Genomic DNA, 11,013 nt, shown 5'->3' with positions numbered 1-11,013 from the left:
CCCTAAGCAACAGGACCCTGTTAGTTCCCAACTTCAGGGCAGAAATGACTATTTAGGGAACCCCCCCATGTCTCCCTCTCGGTTTCAGACACCTCTGCTGGCGCCCTCTCTCGTCCCCATCGCCAGCCCCCGCCTCCTTTCTCAGGAAGCTCGGGTCTCCCTGGGAGCGGGTCTGCCCTTGGGGGAGGCCTCTCGGCTCTGTGCCCTGCAGCTCGGCTGACATTCGGGGCGGACCGGAGAGGGGCTCGGCGCCCCCCGCGTGCACATGTGCTAGCCTGGGCAGGAGGGAGAGCCTCGGCGGAGGAGTCCAGGACGAGGGGGAGGGAGAGGCGCGCCAGAATCTCGATCCCGGGCGCCCTGGTCGGCCGCGGAGGAGCTGCAGCCTCCAACAGGTTCGTAGAACGCGCGCTCGTCTCTGCTGCTGAGCCGCCACCTCCTCCGCTGGAGCAGGTTCGCCGGAGAGACCCTAGCTATAGGCCCCGCGCCGCGGAGCTCCCTGAGGGCGGCTTCCTCCGCCCTCCTTCCTTCTCCCGGTAGCTCTCAGCTGCCGCCGGCTCTTCCGGGGCGAGGCGGAGGGCGCCACGGGCTCCATCTCGCTTCAGCACCACCTCAGGGACAGCTCCCGCGCCCGGCAGGGTCCTCTCCCCGGGTCAGCACTAGCACAGGGGCCAGTGGGCGCCCGGTCGGCTCCTCTCCTCGTTCGGCTCGGGTTCAGCACCACGGCCGCGGAGGACAGTCCCTCGCGCCCGCGGGCTCCGCTCCCCGCGTCAGCACCGTGGCGGCGGACAGCTCTTGCCGGGCGCCCGCTACTTAACCAGCAGCGAACAAAGACGAGGGGCTGGGGCCTCCCGCGTTCCTTGGGAGTGGGTGGTTGCATCGATGGGGGATCTCGGCTTCCCCCAGAGCAGTGCCAGGGGCGAGCTGGGGAGGGGGGCCTAGTCACAGTCGCGCGTATCTGGCTTGGGTCTGCAGTTCGCCAAGGCCTGGCTGTGCAATGGCGGGTCCCAGCTGGAAGTCAGAAAGAGAGTGGGAGGGGAGACGGGTACTGAAGAGTCCCGGGCTGCAGCTGGGCAGGCCGGGCCTAGGCTAGGAGGAAGGAGTGCGCCGCCCCCTCTTTCCTCCAAATCCCCTACCTCCGCCCTAGCTCAGAACCTCGGACTTCCTTCGGAGAGCCTAACACAGATGCCTGAGGCTGGCAGCTGCAATCACTGACTCTGGCTGTCCCCGGAACATCCCTAGAAAGTGTGAGGCTGAGTTTCCGTGGGGGGAGGGGGCCGAGAAACAGCGGGGAAGCCTCAAGAAGCTGGCGGCTGCATGTTCCCGCACCCTCCTGCCTAGGGTTCCGCCCCCACCTCCAGAGTGAAGCCTGCAAGGAAGGATGAGGAAAGAGGGGGGTCTGGGCCGCAGGTTGGGAACCCGTCCTGGCTCTGAGAGGTTGCAATTAGCAAGAAAAGAGGTTGAGAAACTGGGAGGTTCCTATGCAGGGAAGCCAGTTCATCGGCAGGAGACCAAATGTGGAAGAGGAAACCTTTTCTCTGTTAGCTGAAGCTGGGAGGGCCCTTGAATCACGTGATCCTTTCGCTCACTGATAGTCTCACCGGGAGATGGGGAGACTTGGCTTAGGGGACAGAGGTGATTTGCCCAAGGTCACAGCAATTTTGTAGCAGAATTGAGCCTACAGCCCAGCCTCCCCAAATCCTAGGTCTGTTGTTTAAGATTCATAGAGAAGTCTTAAAGTCCCAGACGCAGGGAGAAGGGAAGAGTAGTTTCAGTTCTAAGTTTAAATCTCAGGTCTGTCATTCAGTGGCACGTGACCTTGGGAGAGTGACCTTCTGAGAAGACAGGTCAGTAGTAACCACTTGTAATGAGGATTTAGTGAAATACCTATACAGTGAGATTAGGGCAGTGCCTGGCACATAATAAGTGCTCAAAAAATGGCAGGTACCATCCCTGTTATTTTTCCCTCTGTAAACATGTGCTGAGGACTCTTATGTGCACTGACAGTAAAGTGGGGTGGGTAGAGAAGTGTTCTGAGGAAGACACAGACCAGGACGGGAACCAGAAAGGAACGCAAGTGCAATATGATTTGATACGTGCTGTAACCAAGGTGGGTATACAGGGCTGTGGGACCACAGAGACAAGAGTAGTGAGCTGTGGGAAAGTACCCTGGGCAGATGGAACTGTGTGTAAAGGCTTTGAAGTGTGAAGTCCCAGCCACTAGAGTGATGTCACTGTGCCAGCGGGTCCTCGGGATGGAGATTGTGAAATAAGAGTGGAGAGAAACGCTGGAATCAGTCTTCAAAGGGCCCCTTATGATGAACTATTTCAAACATATTTTTTTAAATAGAAAGGAAATTATAATAACCCCCCACATACCCATTATCCAAATTCAACAGTTGGCCAATTTTGTTTCATCTATACCCACACCCACTCTTATCACAATACATAGTACACACACACACACACACACACACACACACAGACTTATTTTGAAGCAAATCCAAGACATCATATCATTTCATGCAGAAGGATTTTAAGATTAATGACAACTTCCATCATTTGAATGTCGTTTCACCTTGGAAGTCACTAACTCAAATCATGACACTCTGTCCTCTGGGTGTTCTGAACATTCCTGTCCTTAGCAGAAAGTTATGAGAGAGGCCACACTATAGTGAAAAGACACATGCATTAGAGAAACTATTTCAGAAAAAGCAAGGGGGTACATCAACCCTCAACAGATTTCACCAAGCCGGAATGATCTCCACTACCTACACTGTGGCTAGAGGCCAGTGACCACTGGCAAGGCTGGCTGACCAAAAGACAAGTTGAACCCCTAAAGAAAAAGAAAAGAGTGAGAGCTTCCCTTTCAAAGTAATCTGAACTGTAAGCTCATCAAAATAGAAGGCTTGAGGTCAGGGAAATCATTGATTTGGAAATCATCACACCCACCAACCACATTTTACACCTGAGGAAGGCAAGGGTCAGAGATGGGGAGGAATTTATGCAAATTTCCAAAGAACTGAGACCAGACCCAAGACCTCTGAACTCATAATTAAGAGTTCTATTCAGTTCACCCGGAAGATCAGGCCTTAGATTTTCTCAGCCCCTAACTTTGGGGTGCCATTTCCTTCCCCAACTCAAAGAAGCCAGAAGGAAGAGGCAGAAGTGAGGCAAGAAAGGTCCTTTCTGGTTTTCAAGAGGATGACAGTGTATGGCAGTCGGTCTCTGAGATGTCTTGACATATTTCCCTTCTATATCCTTCTGAAGAAAGTTGAGGATGGTGGTACCTATATTTTGGCTGCTGCACACCAGCAATGGCCCTGCAGTCAGACATCCAGACCTTATTTCTGTACATTTTTGCCCATCCTGCTTACTTAAGCCTCTCTTCTCCCGTTTGCCCTGAATTTGGCTGCACACCCCTCTCGGCTACAGACCGCCACTCTTTTGAGGTGTTAAGTGAGTAGTGTTTGGCCCAGGCCCCAGCAGGACTCAGAGCTCTTTCCCTTTCCTGGAGCATGATGTCTCTCCCATGACTGATGAAATATGATGGCCGTGATGGGTGTGTGCACTCTCACTGGGCCCTGGGCACTTCTCAAATCAGCATTTTCGCTTTTTAGGGATGTCCCTCCCTTCAAAATGGTGAGGGCAATCTCTCACGAGTTTCCTTGAGTCTTAGGTGGACAAACTAAAACACATGTAAGAAATTCTAAGCACCCCTGGTGAAGGGAAGTCAGCAGAGAATAGTCAATAAAATTGCCTTACTTCTGGGAGTATGATTGCAGGTAAGACGTAGGGAGGTGAAAAAGATAGTGAATTCAGCCTGTGAAATTAACCCAGCTTTTAGCCTGAGATGAGACCAATTTAGATATATTATATTATATTATCTGGGCTTAGTTGAACTGTAGCATCCCACAGAGACCTTGGTGAGCATCTACTCTAGCTTCAACATGTACTCATTGAGTGGCTATTATGTGTCAGGCACTCTTCCAGGTACTGAAAAAGACATCCCAGATCCCTGCTCTCGTGGGGCTTACAGACTTGTAGTAGACGCAGACATTAATAACAATTAAAAGGTAAATATGAAAACATTTAAGCGTACAAACAAACGATAAGGGAGGTCTGTCTGCAATGGTGATGTGGAACTGAGGCCCAAATAATAAGTCAGTTATGTGAGGATGAAGGACAGAACATTCCAGGCAGAGGAAATAGCTCTGCCAGGGAGGCCCCACTGTGAGCCTGGACTGTTTGGGGACAGGCAGGGGACCAGTGTGGAGGGAGCAGAGTAAGCAAGGGAGAGAGGGGCAGGGGACGAGGGTGGGGAGGAGGGCCGGGACCAGACCACGCGGAGCCTTCTAAATACAATGCATTGTCACTACATGGTTTAAGCAGGGGCTTGATGAAGACTGGTTTTGTTTTTAAAAGCTGCCTCTGGTTGCTGTATGGAGAATGGATGATATAGGGACGCTGGCCAAGGCAAGACAGGGCAGAGAGGGTGAAACACAGACTCCCAGGCTGACAAGCTCCACATCCAGCAGAGGAGATAATACACAAACCAGGACAACAGTATTCCATGGGAAGGGCTGCCGTGCGGCAGGGTATGCAAGGCATTGTGGGAACAAAAAGACAAGAATTCATTCAGCCTGGGAGGCATCAGGGAAGGCTTCCTGGAAGTGGGCAATGGCTTTTGAGTTATATCTAGAAAAGGAGAGTGTAGTAGGGCCGGTGTCCAGGACAGAGAGACAGGCAATGCAGCAGCAGAGGAGTGCGGGAAGCAGAAGCTGGGCTGCCTGGGTCCAAATCCCAGCCATACCATTTAGCAGCTGTATGCACTTAAGCAAGTCACCTACCTCTCTGTGTCTCAGTGCCCTCATTTTTAAAATGGAGTTGATGCGAATCACCATACTTATTTCAAGGGGGTTCTGTGAGGATCAAACAAGTTAAAATTTGTGAAGCATTTAGACAGTGCCTGGCACTTATAAAGTGACAAATGAGTGTTGGTTAAATAAAAATGGAGCAAAATGGGGGTGGGAGGACAGGGAACATGGGCTGAAAAAGGTGGGCTTGAGTCCAACTCTGAGGGACCTTGAATATCAGGCCAGCGCTGCCCATCTTGCTCTATATGCAACAACAGACCATCAAAGGCTTTTAAGCAGGGGGTCTAGGGGTAGAGTATAAGCTAGAACCCAAAGGCCCAGAGAGGGAAAGGGTCTTACCCACAGTCACACAGCCAGTTCCTGGACCTGTCATCTGTCTCCCCCACTGATCCAATATTGTAGGGGAGCAAGGGAGTACATATATAATTTTTTTCCCCTATTCAGCCTCAGGGTTAGAAGAATGCGTAGGAGATTCTCAATAAATATTTGTGGAGATGTTGCTGAAGCAATGACCAAGTAGGGCAGAGAAAGTGAAAAATCTTGAATCCTCAAGAAGGTTAGTGCATTTTGGGAAGTGGCGAAACTGCTCTCAGAAAAATAGATCAGACTCCTAGAGATGTTGACTTGGGGGCTTCAAGCCCTTCCGAACCCCAGCTTCTCCTGTGACAGAGACACTGCCACCCACCCTCCCCCAGACGCCCCCTCAAGTATCTACAGGAGATGCTGCCCAGGGTTCAGAAGTTAATCTTGGTAAAGTGCCTGGAAGATGAAAACCGTTCCCCAGGCATTCAGCGTGGTAATTGCCAATGCGGAGAAAATGCATCTCTCCATTGGCAAGAGGCAGGTCTTTGTGTTCCACAAAAACCAGCCATTAGAATTCCTGTCTCTGACTCGTCAGGAAGCTGTGACAGCCGGGCGGGCAAGCAGGGTCTCGCAGTTCAAGGAGCAGATGGTAAGAGACTCAGAGGAACTCGGATCCAGCTTTCACATTGCTGACCCCCTACTCCAAGCCGGGCATGGCACTGGGCGCTTCTCCAAATGGGAGGGAACCCCAGCCCCAGGGCTTCCCAGCCAGGTCATCTTGGGCAAGTCCTGTCGTTTCTCTGAGCTTCAAATTCATCGGCTATAAAATGAAGATAACACTGCTGGCCCACCTGGGTCATTTTGCTTTTGATTCTGACAATGTGGGATTCGGGTTGTTACCTCATTTCACAAATGTGGCAACTGAAACCCAGAATATGGCTTGTTGAGTCCTCAGTGCTCACTGAGCACACATGATGGGCCAGAAACTATCGCAGGCGCTGGAGAGATGATGAGAAATAAGACAGACAAGACAGTGCAAGCTCTTTTAGAGTTCACATTCTGGTGGGAAGACAGGCAGCGAGCAAGTAAACAAATATAATTCCAAGTTACGTAAGTGCTAGGAAGGAAATAAAAGAGGAGGTGTGCCAAGGAGGTGGGAGCTGTTTACATGAGGCAGGCAGGGGAGACATGGAAGAAAGAGGCATTGAAGCTGACATCTGGATGGAGAGAAGCAGCTGGCCATGAAACAAGTGTCCAGGCAGAAAGTGCAAAGGTCCTGGGGTAGGAATAAGCCTGACAAGGTTACAGGACAGAAACCTAGTGAGCGAGGGGGAGGGTGGTAGAGAAGAGGGCAGAGAGGTTGACCGGGGCCAGAGCAGGCAGTGCTCTGAAGACTGGTTGAGGCAGAGTGGTGGCAAAATCTCAAATCAGAGTCATTTCCCTCCACCACCCCACAGATAAGGGGCCTGATGTGGCAAAGCCCACGTCAGAGTGATCCTCTGGAGCCCCTTCAGGCTCACAGTCCCTGCTGCCATCTGTATAACAGGTCAGCCAAAGGGCAAGCAAAGTGATGGATTCCCCTGCTGGGAAATAAATCCATCAGCTGGCTGGCTGCCGGGTGGGCCCTGCGGTGCCTCACAGGCAGCATCCTAATGCCATGAGGCGGGAGAGGGACAGAGAAGACACAGGGCCAGCCTGGACTGGGGTGAGGCAGGGAAGAGAGGCACCTACCCCAGGTGCAAAATGCAAGGAGATGCTGAAAACTTCAGTCATCAAGACAAATAATGTTTTGTCTAACAAATAAGATTAATGCAAAAAAATCCATGATGATAAAATACAACATTTCTCAAATAAAGACAGGATTCCAAAAGAGTCAGGTTGAAGGATGAGTCATATGTGTGCAGCATTCAATCCTGACCCTGAGATGTTCACTCAGCTGCAGGGACACTGCCTGGGCCAGGACCCTGTTCCCACTGGGAGCCAGCATCCAGGGGTAGTCTGCGCGTGACAAACTGAAAGAAACAGTTCTTAGCAAGGGCTTCAGAGATCTCTGGCCACCTCAATTGCGGAGGCACACAAGTCCAAGCAAGGACCACGCCGCCAGGAGGCGACGCTTGGGCTGCACCCGGGGCCCTGCGTAATGTCAGGCGGTTCAGTCACACCCCTTGTATGTGGTGGGGCATGTTGCTTCTCAAGCCTCTGTTTCCCCATCCGTAACCCTGCGGCTAGTAAGATCTGGTCCCCAGGTTTCAAGAAGATAATATGTAAAGCCCTCTAGCAAAATGTGACCCCCAGACCAGTCATACCAGCATCTCCTGGGAGCTTGCTAGAAATGGAGACTCTCCGTTGCTTCCCAGACCCACTGAATCAGAATCTGCATTTTAACAAGGCCCCGGGGGATGGGCATATTCTTGAAAGTCAGAGAAGCTGGTCAACTCTCGGGATACTGAAGATGCTCACCAAACCCTGAGTTCCATCCTGACCTCAGACAAGAGGAAAAACTCAGGATGGAGAAAAGAGACTCCGGTGGCCATCTCGTTAAGTTTTAAATGGTCAAGTTTTTTTTGTGGTGGGATGGGGGCAATTGGGTTTATTTATCTATTTTGTTGTTCTTGCTGGTGGAGGAGGGTGTGATGTAATACATCATTAATTAATTTATAATTAACGTGCTGGGTTGCAGCACAGCACATGTGATCATATAGGGGACATTTGGGTAGCTCTCTGCCACTCATAAAGCACCTTTGTTCAGACCAGTTCATCTGACTCTCAGCCTTCTGGGTGAGATAGCACAGGATTTGTTTGCTTTACAGAGGAAAATGATCTAGGCTCAGAAACGTGGAATGACTTGGCCAAGCAAGCCAGGATTTAAATCCCTGGAGCCTGACAGTAAAATCCATGCCAGCAAAAGAGCCTCTGACCAAACACCATGGAAAAGATGGGGGAAAAAAATGGAATCAGACAATATTAGACTCTGGAGATGGTGTTGTCCAGCCTCTTGGGTTTACAGAAGGGAAAACTGAGCCCTGCGGAGGGGAAGAGACTTGTCCGAGGTCACTCAGACAGAGCACCAGCCCTGAGGTCAGAACCCAGCTCACGAGGTCCCCAGTGGAATGTCATGTCCAGTGTCCAGACCCACATCCTTCATCTGACAGACCAGCCTCCACCTGATGGGCCCAGAGGCGCAGGCTGCTGGCGGCCGGGGCCAGTTCTCCGGGCGGGTCCAGTGGGCAGCAGGCACTCCAGTTCCTCTTTCCATTCCAGACCGATCTAAGGAGCTCAGAGGCTGGAGTTGCCAAGGTGAGGCCTGCGAGGCTGCTAGGACACAGTCAGGTGGCAGAGGAGGGCTAGGCTGGGGCTGGAGCGGGAACAGAGACCAGGACCTGCCACTGTGAGCTTCTTGGGAGCTGGGGGAGGAGCTCTAACTCCATAGTGGGGGTCAGCAAACAGGGAGGTTCACTGTCACAGACCCCCGCCCCCGACCATCTCCACCCTCCATATATCACCCAAGCCAGGAGGCTGTCGATTTTCCCTCGACCCCCCACCTCATCAAGCACAAGTCCTGCCACTGACTCCTCCCACCCCCCTCACCCAGCCAACCTTGCTGCCAGAAGGAGCTCTCTGGAGCACCAAGCCAAGCCCTGCAGTGCCCTCCCTCACTCTCGGGGTGACGCGGACTCAATTTCGCCCCTCCTAACTGGCCTCAGCCACCTCCCCGCCTCATCCTTCTCCCCAAGGCTTTGACCGAACCAAATTCCTCCAGGTGCCTGGGTGGACCAATGCTCCCTCCACGCCTTTGCAGATGCTGTTCCTCCTGCCTGGAAAGCCCTTCCTGCTCCACTGTCCTCTAAGCCTCAGCACCCAACTCACCCTCTCAGAGAAGCCCTCCCTGCTGCCTCCTGGCAGTGGAGTCACCTCTGACAAACCTGCCTTTGGGTGGATGTCACATCGTGTTTTAACGATCAGCTTTCCCTGTTAGGCTGTGAGCTTTTTACATCTCACTTCTAGAATAAACACGGGTTCCCACCATGCAAGAGCAAGACTTCTCTGAGCCTCCGTGTGGGTGATGGGGAGGATGGCCTTGGCCTTGCCAGGCTATTGAGAGTACCAGGGATTGTGGATGTGAAGGGCTTGACACAACACAGGTACTGAAACTGCTGGTGTCGCCCTGCTGTTTCCATCCACACCACTGGCGCCCAGCACCGAGGGCTCACTGGTCAATGTGTCCTGAACAGGTCTCTCACGTGCTCAGTGAGAGTAACCACCACGATGTGAAGGGGCTTCTGTAGACAGCGAAGCCCCATTTGAGTGTAAGTCATAATAATTCTGATGGTTAACACTCCGTATGCCCACAAGCCCTTAGACTTGTGTCATCTCAACATACCCTGCCCACCGTTCATCCACTGAACAAAACTTATTAAGTACCAAGTACGTGCCAGGCAACATGCTAGGTCTTTGGGACTCAGCAGTTGGTAGACAGGGAACACTTAGTTGCACCACCTACCTGTCTTTCCCGGTCTGCTTAAAGGTCAGCTTCCAACCCAGCACACAGGTGACCCTGCCTGAGGCCAGCGAGGCTGTCATTTGCTCAGAGATGTCAGCAGGCTCCACCTGCATCCCCTCCCTCCCCATTTCCCCACCTCATCAGCCAGAAAACTCTGCCCTGTTTCCAACCCAGCTGCTAGTTTAAAATTCAAATACTGTCAGCGCCCTGAGAGCAGGGAGCAGGCCTGCCCTTTCACTGTCGTGTCACCAGCATTTAGAACATGGCCAGGCGCAGCCATTCGGCCTCTTATTTACTTGTTCATTCACTCGCTCGCTCTGCAGTTATTTATCAAGCCCTGCTAAGTGCCAGGCTCTGGGGAAGCAGCGGCAGGGGCCTGCCCCTCTGAGCTCCTAGCCCAGTAGAGGGATCAAGATTGGGAGGAGACTGAGTTCGGAGGTGGCGGGGGCGGGGCAGCAAGGTTAGGTGCTGTGGTACCCAGGGTGGTCCCGGAGACCCCCAGTCACGCAAAGGGCCTCGAGTCAGCTGATCTGCTGGAATGCCCGCTCTGCATTGCCGCATACCATCTCTGTGATCCGGGGCAAATCCCCGTCCTCACCTCTGTGGGTGAGACCGGAATCCCCGCTTCCTGGATCACAGTGAGCAGGACCATGGTTAGGGGAGAAAGAGAAGACATTCCAGGAGGAGGTGCTCATGCCCCCAGAGGGAACATTGCAGGTCCCCGCCGCCGCCGCCGTTGGGAGGCCTTGGCGCCCAGCCGGGGGAGGAGCGGACTGCAGCAGGGTGGAGGGAGCGAGGCTTATGCGCTCTCACCGGGCTCCAGACTCGCTGTGTGAACGGAGCAGATCATTTCCTCTCTGGGCACCTGTGTCCTGATCTATAAGATGCGAGTGGGACAGCGACCTCATTGCTCCTGACTATGAGAAAGCAAGTCTAGCAAATGTGTTGAGCGATGCTCAGTCAGTGAACAATTATGGGGTATCCTTGGCCTTTTCAGAAGTGCTTGGTTTCTCCTAGGAGAAAGCAGAGGACTGTAACTAGGACTGGAGAGACTGCCATGTAGTAGATGACATCCGTTATCTTATTTAACACCACCACCGAATCTAACGACAAGCACTTATCAGCGCTTGGTGTGTAAGGCTGGTGCTATTAGTAGCCCCATTTTATACATGAAGAAACTGAGGCTCAGGGAGATATAATGGATTTCCCTAAAGCCAAAATTCAAACCCAGGTGTGACTGGCAATAAATCCCGCCCACTGACATCGGTCAGAAATCACAGCTAAGCCAGAAAGCAGTGCAGTCAGTGGTGCCATACAAGTGCTGCCTGACCCCAT

At 52.6% G+C, this 11,013-nt stretch overlaps 1 protein-coding gene across 1 annotated transcript in view; it reads left to right on the top strand.

Moving 5' to 3' along the window:
* The first annotated feature begins 213 nt into the window (after window positions 1-213).
* The window catches only part of CPLX2 (complexin 2), a 77,596-nt gene continuing 66,796 nt past the window's right edge, over window positions 214-11,013 (top strand). Inside the window, exon 1 of the mRNA XM_006198964.4 lies at window positions 214-392. The gene's annotated coding sequence lies outside the window, so the exon portion shown is untranslated. The remainder of the gene's footprint in view (window positions 393-11,013) is intronic.

This window comes from Vicugna pacos, chromosome 22 (assembly GCF_048564905.1).
Source record: "Vicugna pacos chromosome 22, VicPac4, whole genome shotgun sequence".
NCBI lineage: Eukaryota > Metazoa > Chordata > Mammalia > Artiodactyla > Camelidae > Vicugna > Vicugna pacos.
This window is presented reverse-complemented; position numbering and strand designations above follow the sequence as displayed.